The following is a 13,001-nucleotide window of genomic DNA, read 5'->3' as shown; positions in this document are numbered from 1 at the left end:
TGGTTTGGAACTGTGTTCTTGCCCAAATCTCATGTTAAATTGTAATCCTCATTGTTGGAGGTGGGGCATGGTGGGAGGTGATTGGATCATGGAGACAAATTTCTCATGAATGGTTTAGCACCATCCTCTTGGTACTGTCCTTGTGACAGTGACTGAGTTCTCATAAGATCTGGTTGGTTAAAAGTGTGCAGTGCCTCCCGCCTTGCTCCTGCTCCTGCCGTGTAAGACATCTGCCCCCCCTTTGCCTTCTGCCATGATTGGAAGTTTCTTGAGGTCTCCCCAGAAGCAGAAGCCAATGTGTTTCCTGTACAGCCTGCAGAACCATGAGCCAATTAAACTTCTTTTATTAAATATAAAATACACAGTCCTAGATATTTCTTTATAGCAATGTGAGAATGGACTAACACATCAATATTCAATACATATTTGTGGAGTCCCCTCTGTGTGCCAGGTGCTGCTGAATTCTGAGTCTGTAATGGTGAGCAGCGCTCTGATTGAGAGGTACATGACAGTACTAGGGACATTTAACTTAGGAAGGGCAGAGAGGGAGATGCAGATGAGTGGAGATTGCAAAGATGTGCGGGGTAGATTAGGTTCAGAGGAGAGGGCATAGTGTTCTGGGCATATGGCTTCTGTGGCAGGGAGGAGCAAGGTATTGGAAGGGGAAAGGAAGGACATTGTGGCTGGAGCAGAGGGGCTGGGGGATGGTGAGAGATGAGATGAAGCTAGACAGGCAGGCATGGGCAGGACTAAGCAAGGGTTTAGTTCTTTATCCCAACAGCAAAGGGATGGCCTGGCATGGTGGCTTATGCGTGCAATTCTAGCACTTTGGGAGGCTGAGGAAGGCAGATCCCCTGAGCTCAGGAGTTTGAGAGGCAACATGGAGAAACTCTGTCTCTACAAAAAATACACACACAAACAAAATTAGCTGGGCATGGTGGCATGCACCTGTGGTCCCAGCTACTCAGGTGGCTGAGGCTGAGGTGGGAGGATCACTTGAGCCCAGGAGGTTGAGGCTGCAGTGAGCTGCGATCATGCCACTGCACTCTAACCTGGATGACAGAGTGAGACCTTGTCAAAAAAAAAAAAAAAAAAAAAAGAAAAAGAAAAAAGTAAAGAGGTGAGCCATGAAAAGGTTTATAGTAGGAGAGTGATAGAATGATAAAATTAAACATACATTAAAAAATCACTCTGATCACCCTGTGGGTTAGAGGGAAAAAAGGATGAATGCTAAGAGGATGTAGCTGAAGAGGATGACGGCTTGGATGGTGGCAGTAGGGGTAGATAAGAAGGAGTCCACTGAAGAAATATTTGGCAGATGTAGTTGATTGTGTCGTTAGCTCCAATTCTTTGCTTCTCTTTATAACTCCCTTTGTGTGGGACCTTTGCAGTGCCCTCTCTCTGAGTGGGACCTTCTTCCCCATCTTCTAACTTTTTGTTTGGCCTTGTGACTTGCTTTGGCCAATAGAGAGTTCAAAGTGATAGTGTGCCAGTTCTAAGCTTAGTTATCAAGAAGAATGTGTGTTTCTACCTGTTTTCTTGTGCCTTTGGGGTGGCCATGAGGAAAACATGACCTATTGGTCTCAGGAGGAGGATGAGAGACAACTAGTACATAGCCATTTCCAGCCAAGCCCATGCTAGATCAGCCCAGCCCAGCTAGAACCACCTAGCTGAGCCCAGTTATGATCAGCCAACCCCGAGCTCCTCTGAATATTTCTGAGAATAAAGTGATTGATTGTTGTGAGAATAAGTGATTGAGATTTAGGTGGTTTATTTTGCAGCATTTTTGCAGCAGGCAAAATCAATAGAACTTGAGAGATTGGATGTAGCAAATTTGTGGGAACATAATTACAGTATAAAGTGAGGTTCACCTGTATTTCGAGATCATTAACCTGCTACATACATGCTCAGGGATGGACTTACGAGTGTTTTTTTTGGTGGTTACCTGCCCCTTGCCTCTCTTTACAATTCATGGTTTCTTTTTCTGGAGCTGAATGTGGTAGGCCAGATTTATAGTCCAAAAGAACTAATTGTCTACTCTTTTTCCTTCTCACTCTCCTTCTGGCAGGCTAATCAGATTCCAGCAGAGCCTGAGAGCTGAGTAATCCTCAGTTCCCTCAATAGGGGCCTTCAGACCCTAACATTTAGTGTATTCTTGTTGGAGTTGAAATCAGTTTTAGCTCTAACTGTGAAGATGGAATTTCACTTGAAGGGGTGAGAAATACAGGGCCAGGGATTTTCTTGGTTTTGACTGATTACTTAAAATATATTAGTTCTAATAAAATATTTAGCTTTTAAACAACAAATTTAATATAGGGAATTGTATTTTATTTGTTAATGGAAGTTGCAGGGAGATTGGTAGGAGTTGTGCTAAAGTGCACTGTTGTGATTTTGCAAAGTATAGTAATTACTGTAATATTTTGTTGAATTATTAATATCTACTATGCCTACAGGAACATAAGCTTCTGCAGTCAAATTCATTTTAAAATTGCCTTTCTCCCTTCTGGTTTTGTTTTGTGTTTTCTTTCTTGTGCACTTACTAATTTTTAAAGAAATGGGGTAGGGCAGTGTTAATTATATTGTATGAAACACTGTTGTCACATGCTAACTGAATATATGCTTCTTCCAAACCTGTTTGCAGTGGCAGATTGAGGGATGCTGAAAGAATCATGTCTGGGGAGAAAAGGCTGATCCGTGTGTTTTTTTCAGGAGCTGAGATGAGGAGAGAAAAATAGCAGAGAGGTCACATGTATGCAGATGAGTATTATGTCTGCATGCTTCTAAGCAGAGCTGGTCCAACCTGTAGATGAAATTGGTAGGCGTTTAGGCATATGTGATGAAACAGCACAAGTCTCCTTTTTTATTTTGAGATGGAGTTTGCTCTTGTTGCTCAGGCTGGAGTATGCAATGGCATGATCTTGGCTGACTTGGCTCTGTTTGTATTTGTATTTTTAGTATAGACAACATTTCATCATGTTGGCCGTGGTGGTCTCGAACTCCTGACTTCAGGTGATCCACCCACCTTGGCCTCCCAAAGTGATGGGATTACAGGTGTGAGCCACAGCGCCTGACCTCAAGTCCCCTTTCTTAATTGTCTTGACAGTGATTACTTAGTGTCTATTATGTGCTCAAATGAGATTATTGTGGATGATGATGATGATGATGATAGCTTACAGTTGTTACCTGAGTGGGCTCATGCTGCAATAGGACTCTGGATGGAGTGCAGGGTTATACATATGTTTTTTTTTTTGTTTGTTTGTTTGTTTGGTTGTGGCTAAACCGAAATTAGAGGACTAGCCTTCACATGAATATCTGCCAGCTTTATGAAATGGTGTAAGTCAATCAACATCTGAGACTCAAGTTTCCTCATCTGTTTAATAGTTGCAAGGATCAAAATGAAATCATGTATTTGAAAGGGCATTATAAACTATAAATGTACAGATATTTTTAAGGAAATATTGTAATTAAATTGTAGAAGGAGTTGCTCATACTCATGTTGTGATTTTGAAGGGGAGCAAGGAGGACTTTTTTGCTTGATTTTATTTTTTCCTTTCCAGAATCTTCACAATTAGAGGACCATTCTTCATGTTGAACATTGTTCCCTCTAAGGTCCTCTTAAAATATAAATAATTCAGAGACAATATTTAGAGCTGGAGAGAACACATAATGACCTAACTACATCTTTTTTCTGACATAGAAAATGTGGGCAAGAGAGATTGTATAGTGTCCAAATTCATCCAGATAGTAGAAACGCCTGCATTAATGTCCAGTTCTCTGACTTTTAGTCCAGTGCTCTTTCTGTAACACTCTGATGCCCATTAGTATTCCATTAAGTTTTTAGTCCAGAGAATTTCCCCCCAGAATGTAGCCTTGGGAAGAATAAATAAATAGATGACTAGTGGGAAGACATCAGGTTTGGGATCCCTTTAGGTAGAAGAGTAGTGCTTGGGTCGGAAGGACCTGATCTTGAATCTTAGCTCCACCCCTGACTAGGTAGCTGTGACCTGGGCAAATTACTTTTGTGAGACCTACTTCTCTCCTTTATAAAATCAGAATAGAATCCCATTTTGCCTGGTCTTTGTGAGGATTTAGTGAGTTTAAAGTGCTTGCCAAGGTGCCTGCCCTGTGGTAGAAGATACTCTAAAATGAGCAGGAAATGGTTATTGTTAGATAAGAGGTCCTGGAGATTAGCTTGATCTCCCTCACAGTTGGTCTGCCTTCTGCCAGCCATTCTTTCACCCCCCTGCGAGGGTGTGTGCTTTTTAAGAGGAGAGGAAGCTGCACCCTCCAACATTGCTGGTTCCCTTCCCCAGGATGGGGGAGGGAGGACTTTGTGAAAGGCCCCTGCAGAGATGCCTGCACAGTGGGGGACACTCCTGCACTGGCCAGAGGATGAGCTGGGACTTAGCAATAGCCCTTCCTATATCTTTTTTCTCAGACAGCAGCAGCTCCAGCCCGATTTAAATTTCCTTTAAAGGAGCTGAGGATGATAGGAGGGTGGAGATGTGCATCTTCAAAGAATGGCAGGTGACTCTAAAAATGAGACAAATCAAAGCACCTGCATCTATAGCTGCACATTGCTGTGTCTTAGGTGGCTCTGCTTCTTATTTTAAGTTACTAAGGTGGCTTCCTGAAAAGTGGGTTTCAGTTTTTTAACTGAGAGTTTATTATTCTGCTTCTAACTGTCCATCCTGCCTATCTGTGAGCTGGGTAGGACCTATTGTTTCTAGTGAACTTACAGCAAGTAAAGCATGGCCACCTATGGGTTAACATTTAGACAGAGGAGGAACTTCCAGGGACAGAAGAAAATAGGAAACACCCCAGAGTCTGAGTCCCTTCTCAGGTATGGGGGCTGGGTCAGCCTTTACCTGAAATAAAACAAGAGCAAGGGATGCAGGGAAGTGAGCTCCTGTGGCCCTCACCCTCCCTTCTACCCAGCACCCTCCACTTTCCTAGGTCTTTCTGACCTAGGGAAAATGGTCTAATACTGGTCCTTTATGTCTTCGCTTTGTTTTTCTGAGCCCTTCACATTTTAAATCTGATATCCTAATGGTGAATGAGTTGGGGATGGTATGGGAAGGTGTTTTAGGTATGATGACTCTTGAAATCAGAGCCTGTGCTATTTGCCTAATTTTTCCAATTTTTAGGGCTGGCATCAGGGAGAGGTAGGCCACTCCAGACATCTTTCTGGTCCAGAGACGCCTATTTCCTGTCTGACTCATGCCTGAGCCTCAAAAAGCTCCCATGAGAGGAGAGCCATGGGCTCTGGCCAAAGACTGGCTCTTCTCTCTGTGTTGGTCAAGTACTTACAATGATGGATTTTTCTTGGTTTAAGCAGAGGGGCAATTGGGGAGAGCTTTGCTCTGTACCTTTTTCTCCTCTTTAAATTTTATTTATTTATTTAAAATACATATGACATAAAATTTGCCATTTGAATCATTACTGCTACAACTCAGTGCATTAATTACATTCACATTGTTATGCAACTATCACCACTATAGTTCTAAAACCTTTTCATTGTCCAAACAGAAACTCTGGAACCACTTAAACAACAACTTCCTCTTGCTCTGTTCTTCACACAATTAAATTCTCTTCTTCAGCATCTGAGCAAATCTGGGGATTTCTAGTTTATTCCTCTCTTCTGCCTTCTCCTGTCCCGTCTCTAACCATTTTCTTTTCTTTCTTCCCAGAACAGGGGTCCCTGGAGTTGGGAATGAGGACGAGTCTTGTAATATTCAGGGATAAGAAATAGGGGAGTATTTTTCATCTCCCCCTTGACAGCTATGTTATTTATTTATAAAGATAATCGTACCTGCTCTCACCCAGAGAAAGATATGTGTCTTGCTCCACCACCCTAACTTGTTCTCCTGAAGCAGGGATGGGTAATGCCAAATTATCTGCTCTTTGACCATCATGGGCATCCTAGCAATCAGTGACATACCTCAACAGGCAAGCTGCCCTTGTCCAGTGCAGTCTTGACATTGTGACTTAGTCTTGGCTAAGCCTTTTTAAGAGGAGACTTGCTTGTTCATAGCTGAGATCAAACACACTTCATGGTTGAGTTGTTATTGCCTATATATTTATTAATATCATTGTTATTTAAGGTAGTATGATTTGGGAATATAGATAGTTAGATGGATAGATAGATAGATACATATCGTCCTGCAATAAATAGTTTTTAAAATATCTTGAACAAATTCCTAATTGCACTTAAGTACTGTGATTGATGATGAACAAGAAACAGTTCAGATTTGATCTCAGCCTTCTGGGAACTTAAAATCTAAGAGAAGTATGTGTAGGTGGAAAGATGGAAATCCAAATCAATATTGGAATCAAAAGTGAAGCCTCTGGGGGTGGGATCCAGCATTTACTGAAGGTCTGCTGTGTGCCGGGTGCCAGTCTTGGGTGGTTTATTTGTGTCATTTCATTTTCCCCTCATAACTTTATGAGTTGGAGGTTATTATTATCTCTCTTTAACAGAAAACTGTGATGAAGAGGTTGGATTATCAAGCTCACATGGCTAATAAGCTTCAGAGTGGGTAATGAAATAGAGGAAAATACAGATGTAAGGTAGTTGAGTCTGCTGTATTATTGATGTTGAAATCAAGATATTACAGAGTTTGTGAGTGCAGATAGGCTGAGAGAATCAGAGCAAAAGGGTGAGAGAAGGTGAAGACATCAGTTTTTATTTCATTTTAAAATGACGTAATTTTGCAAAAATAATAGACAACAATTAGGATACTCTTACTGTGTGCCAAACACTGAGCTGTAACCTTTGCATTGAGCATCTCATTTAATCTTCATGGTGACTCGATGAAGTTTCTACTATTATGAGCCACATTGTAAAGATGAGTAAATAAAAGCATGGTGGGGCTCAATACCTGACCCAGGTCACAAAGCTGGTGAGTGACAGAGCTGCAAGTCCCACGTGGACCATCTGACTTGAGAGCTCCTCACTTGATGAGTTACAGAGCCCACTTCTCCAATTCATACCAGCAAGGGAAGCAAGACCTCAGCAATACAAGGTTGAACTGCTGACCCCATGAGGGCTAAGATGGGTTTTCAACTCCTGGGCCTTTTTCAATTAGGCTGGCACATTCTTTTCTAGAACCCTTCATTGAATATTTCTACTTAAGCTCTGGTGTTTCCAGGCAAAGAGCAAGATGAGTAAAGGCTTGGAGCTGAGAAGTAATAGGGTGTTTTTGGGAACTAGGAGAGGCAGGAAGAGATGGGTCCAGATCACAAAGGCATTGCATAGCCCACTGGCAAACTTGCATGTTATTTTTATAGGCACTGGGAACCCTTAGTAATTTTGAGCAAGGGAAACATGTAATTAGCAATGGCATCAATTGTCCTCAAAACACCACAAAATCCATTCTCCCTACTTCACGGGAGGAAAAAGAAAGGCTCAGAGAGGCTGAGTTTTTGCCTGGAGTCACTCAGCAACTTGTTAGTGGAAGGAGCAGCAGAAGCCCACACTGTCTCTCCTTCCAGCTCTGGGAGCTGCCGGCTGCCTTCCTTTCACTCTGCCTGTTCCCTTCCCACCTCTTGCCCGCTCCCTCCTGGCACAGTGGAGTCCTCTCCATCATTAGAGCAGCCAGTGGGGTTCTGCTGTAATTAAAGGAAGCCAACAGGGAGAAGCAAAGCAGAGCAAGGGAAAAAAGCAGCCACCAACACCACACAAACTCCCTAACAACTGCTGTCTATCGCCTTTCATGGGCACTTGCTTGCTTTAAATACAGCAGAGGGAAACCCCATAGGATGGTGTGGGAAAGCAGGTTATTAAGTTGCCTTCAAGCTGGCAGAATGGGGATTTACTCCTTTTCTTGTCCTCCCTATCCTGCAGTGCAAAACTGATCAAATATTAAAAGTTGAAAGACACTTCGAAGGCCATTTAGTTCAACTTCTCCTCCAAGGCAGGGCTTCCTCCATTGCTTTCCTCTCTCCGCATAGCATCTCTGATATGTTGTTACGTGGTGGCTCCCTCGCTTCCCAGCTCCCCACATTTTCTGGATCAAAGCTCAGGTAGGGATGGGAAGACATTTTCACTAGCAAAATAGTGGCCACACAAGCCTGTTGTATTTACGGCAATGACTTCAGAAATGTCTAATTAATTCATTTATCCAATTAGCCTCTTGCTCTCTGAAATGCTTTTTCTGGGTTGCTGAGCAACTAGGACAGACTTTGAACACATGCATGCTGCTGCTGAATGAACCAGGAGCTTTTTCCTTCACCCTGGCAGCCCCCCACTCTTTCTTCTTTTATTTTTCTGATGCACAGTAAAGAAGAACATCTCCATCAACCCCCATCCTTCTCGCCTTCCCCCCTACCCCCGGCCTCTCTGAATGTGCATGCTGCCTGCCTTAACACATTTCCAAAGGTAACTTTTATGCCGACCATTTGTCATGGACAAGGAGAATGACAGGATATATGGGCACACAGAGATGCCTTTGTAAAATAATGAAATTATCTGGGCTCAGGCATGACTTGGGAAGAGCTTTGCTGGTTGTTGGGGGAGGCGGGGTGAGGGCTGGCTAAGGGTAGGCTCAGATGCATTGGGGAAGAGGGTGCAGTCTGTCTTGGGGTGACGTTGCATTAAGTGCAGCTTGACTAGGCAGCAGTTCCATCTGTCTTTACAGTGTGTCCTTCATGGGGGAATTGTCAGCCCTCCCCAGTCTGGAGTGCATTGTGAGCAATAAACAGGAGCAGGGCTTAAGGTGAAAATGAAAGGAAAAATATCAACCCAGGAGGGCAGCAAAGTGCCTTGAGGAATTATCCTTGAAGTGTAACACATTTCCCTTTAAGGATGTGAAAATGCCACAGGCTGCTTCACTGAGTTAGAATGTTAGAGATGGACTTTGAGCTCAAACTTCCACCATTCTTCGTTTTTACAGATGAGAAAATTGAAGCTCAGGGAGGATAAACTGTTTGCTCAGTGTCTCACAGCCCTGTCCTGCTTATGTCACCACATTCCTCCTCTTAGATTTCATTAAGGGGTCCTTGTCCATAAAATTAGTCACTTGAGTCATCAAAGCTTACTTTTAAAATTTTGACTTTATTTTGGAGTAGTTGAAGTTGGCAGTGAAGATTTGCAGCGCTCAAGGATCTTGGCATCTATCTCCCCATTCACCTTGACATCTGCATATTGCAGATGCTAGGGGCACGTGCTTGGGTCTAGTATTCAAATATGAATGAGGAAGGGTTCCTTGTCTTCAAAGAGCTCCCCAAACCCCTCATGTGGTGGAAGAGATGGACAGTAAAGGAGGAAGGAACTCCTTCTTAGAGACATTAAAGAAGCATTCAGAGAAGAGGAGCTGGGCAATTTGCTGGGCCCAGATCTTACAATGAAGGGGGCTATGGGGATGGGATGGGGGTGGAGGACATTCCTGGTTAAGGGGAGAGCATGGGCCCGGTAAGGAGGCATGGGAGATGGTGACATATTTGGGGACTGGAGAGTGGCCTGGGAATAGAGGCTTCCAGCTGTCTGGCTTTTCTCTCATACATGGTGGATGGTTTGGTGCTACCCACACCGACTTCTGGAAGACACTGCCTCTTGCTCTCTGGAATAATAAGAAAGCACAGTTATCTCTATGCATGTGTCAGTATGAAAAAGCATGTCAGGTTTCCTGGATGGAAATGACTTCCCTTTGAAGTTAGTTCATAAATAATGATGAAGGCCATTAAAGTACACATGCACTGCACACATTTAGCTACTGCTGTGGACTGTGCTCACTGGGAGCAGAACCTTCAGGAAAACCAGCTGCCCAGAGAAAAAATGAGGGACTATACAGTCGCTAAAGCACGGGCTCCCAGAGCCTCCTGTAGGACCAAGGGAGACCTTTTATGGAACAGGGTCTATTCCATGGCACTCACAATGGTAGCAATCACTTAGTCACTCTGAAATTCCAAGAGATAGTCAGAGAAAAAAAGTGGCCTGTGACAATGATTGCCCTGACCAAGCCTTTCCAAGGCAGCAGATGCTTTACTTCCAAGCATTGCCCATCATGATCAAGTTCTTCCTCCAGCAGTGCAGCCACATTTCCCTGGTGGTAGACATTCCTTTTCCAAGGTTGGGCTTGCTTTTAGAGGGCCCAGAGATGGCAAACAGCATTGTGCAGTGCTCCTTAGTATAAACTCTCCTCCAGGAATGTTCTTAACAAGGTGGTTTTAGTTTCTCTAGGACTTAAGCTGGGGCTGGCTGTTATTTTTCTGGTAAGACCTGTTACTCTAAAATGCATACAGGGCCGAAATCACAATAGCCTGTCTTTGGAGCAATCAGACGCACATGGCAATCTAAGGCTCTGGTAAGGAAGAGTCCATGGGTTCTTATTCAATAAATATTTGATACATTGGGGTTTGATGGATGTAGACACTGTCTGCTTGGGTTTTCCTAGACCAAAAGGTGAAGTCTCCGGTGGTCACTGCCTCTTGTTTGTTACTTTGAATTCCTTTGACCAAAAACAATTCTTGTCTTGGTGAGATCTATTAAATCTGTTCTTTTCCAAAATGGGGCTGGTAGTGCATGGTGGACAGAACTGGAACTTTCCCTCTGGTCATTCCTTGCCATCCCCTGGGTGATTTGGTTTCCCATTTTCTGGGATGTGCTGATAGGGCTTGTCTCCCGCCCCCTCTTATATAAGGAGGCTGGGTGCATCTAGTGCCAGATTTTATTCAGCCCTGTAACAATCCCCCCTTTATGACATCACTGCCCATCACCATGGAAACGTTTCCTCCGAGTCACAGAGACTGGATTGTGGCATCATAGCATCAGGCAGGAGGAGGAGAAGAGGAAAGGGGAGAGGATTGAAACTGCCTGGAGGGATGAAATGCCAATAAAATAGGATGCAGTCACAGAAATAGGATTTTTCTGTCTGGATCCTTGAATGGAGAATCTAACCATGGGCCGCAGGAATAAAACTCATCTAGCATAAGGAGGAAGAGCTTTTGTGGAATGTAGACCTGGGACCTTTTTTCCTGTGCAGTATTTCTTTAGGGAAATGGAATAATTTTAATGAGAGCTATCCTGTATTTTGTTTTATTTTAGAGAAAGGGTCTTGCTCTGTTGCCCAGACTGGAGTTCAGTGATGTGATCATAGCTCACTGTAACCTCAAACTCCTGGGCTCAAGTGATCCTCCTGCCTCAGTTTCCCAAGTAGCTGGGAGTATAGGTGCATGCCTCCATACCCAACTATTTTTTTTATTTTTTATAGAGATGGGGTCTCACTGTGTTTCTCAGGCTGGTCTATCCTGTATTTTATATGCATTTCTTATTTGATCCTCACAAAGTCTCTTTGGACTATTGGATCAGAGAGGTTAAATAACCTGCCTAAGGTAACATGGCTAGAAAATGGCAGAGCTGAAAATTATTAGGGGCATAAGATATAAACTGTGTTCTCATGCAGCTTAGCATTGGGAGAGAGAGAGAGAGAGAGAGAGAAGAGAGAAGAGAGAGACAGTATGTTGGAGACAATTATCAAGTTAATAACATATACATAGTTAAAATTGTGGTAGGTGTCATGAAGAGAACAGACGATGCTTTCAGTGAGGAGATACTGGAGTGTGCATAGGAGCTACTTATGTTTGTATGTTATTAAATTTGGGACAAGGCTCTGAACCTAGTTTATATGGACTTAGACATGCAAGGCACTGTGCTCACATATGTACTGACTTTCCTGAGCTCACCTGCTGGGCCCCACAACCAATACCCTTCTCCTCAGCTGCTTTTCTCTGCCTATGCCCCATCTTCCTCCTTCTCCATTTGTCTTCTCCCTTCTCCTGAGATCATCCTGCCTGCTCTCCTCTGTTGATCCTATTTCTTCCTACTGATCTCTGATCTTCTCTTTCTCTAGACTATAAACTCCTCAAGAGAGAGAAAATTGTTCCCCTGTTTTATATCTTGGTTTACCCAAGGATCAGGCTCCAGCCTGATCTAGGTCTGCTTCTATGGTCTGCAAGAAATAAATGAGCAATGTCCCTTTTTAAAGAAAAAAAAATGGCTACATTTTTCACAGTTAACAAATATTGTCTAGTAGACTTTTCTTAACAAACGCTGGCTGATAAATGAATGGACAAGTAACAAGTGAGCATTAAAAGGGAACAAAACCTCAGAGTAAATGGCCAATCCTGTGTTGTTCTACGGCTTGTTTGCCATTGTTGTTTGCATAGGTTCATTCTGATTGTGATTTCAAGTTGTATTCATGTGATTTAGCCACCTTTTCTCTTAATACAACTGGTCCGAGTCTGTAGGATGGTGTCAGCTTAGTGCTTCACAGGGTTCTAAGAGCTGGGGGCACTTTGCCGTGGACCTCCTCTGGGAGCTGCTGTCCTGGTGCCCCATCTGGCAATAGATGGACAAAAGGAAGCCTCATACTTTCCATTTGTGTCACCTTGCTGAGCTTTCCTTGATTCATCTGAGTTTCAGGAGTGTTTGTCACTTGAGTTCAAGGCGCCTTCATGGCACTCCTAGGATTTAAAGTGGGCAGGTTGGTCTCAATTTGGTCTCCAGTGTCTGGGCTGCCCGACTCAGATGAGCACCTTACTGGTTGGAGGTCTGCAATTAGACTTTATTGCAACAGCCACGCGCGCGCGCGTGTGTGTGTGTGTATGTGTGTGCGTGCGTGCACGTGTGTGCGTGTACGCACATTAGTAAACCATATTAAGTGCCTTTACTATCCAACCTTGTTCTTTCCAGGGCCTACAGTAACTTGATCTGACTTCTAAGGGGGCCCTTCTGGACCTGCTTTATTGATTCTATCAGAACCATTTATGACGGGCACATCTAGAACTACTAAGTGCCTTTTTTTCCTCTTTTTCTTTGTTAAGTGTTACATGGGAGGTGAATAGTGAATTAATTAAGATCACAGGGTTTGGAGTGAGGGAGACAAGAGTTTGATCCTGGTTTAGCCTCTTACTAGCTATATGGTCTTGAGCAAGTTACTTATATTCCCTACATTTAAATGTCTTCATTTACAAAATAGGCATGAATATATATTAGTACCTAC

The 13,001-nt window shown here is 43.3% G+C and overlaps 1 protein-coding gene and 1 long non-coding RNA gene across 2 annotated transcripts in view; one reads left to right on the top strand and one right to left on the bottom strand.

Annotated features, from left to right (window-relative positions):
* Window positions 1-13,001, top strand: part of SORCS3 (sortilin related VPS10 domain containing receptor 3) — a 639,289-nt gene that overhangs the window by 14,824 nt on the left and 611,464 nt on the right. The gene's annotated exons all lie outside the window — the stretch shown is intronic.
* On the bottom strand, window positions 9,036-10,803 carry LOC129466411 (uncharacterized). Its single transcript, XR_008652145.2, has 2 exons — window positions 9,874-10,803; window positions 9,036-9,560 (listed from the first exon to the last, which is right to left on the bottom strand). It is a non-coding gene; the product is annotated as an uncharacterized lncRNA (long non-coding RNA).

Source organism: Symphalangus syndactylus, chromosome 2, assembly GCF_028878055.3.
Source record: "Symphalangus syndactylus isolate Jambi chromosome 2, NHGRI_mSymSyn1-v2.1_pri, whole genome shotgun sequence".
In the NCBI taxonomy this organism is placed as follows: Eukaryota; Metazoa; Chordata; class Mammalia; order Primates; family Hylobatidae; genus Symphalangus; species Symphalangus syndactylus.
The sequence above is the reverse complement of the archived record's forward strand: the minus strand, read 5'-3'. Positions and strand labels throughout refer to the sequence as shown.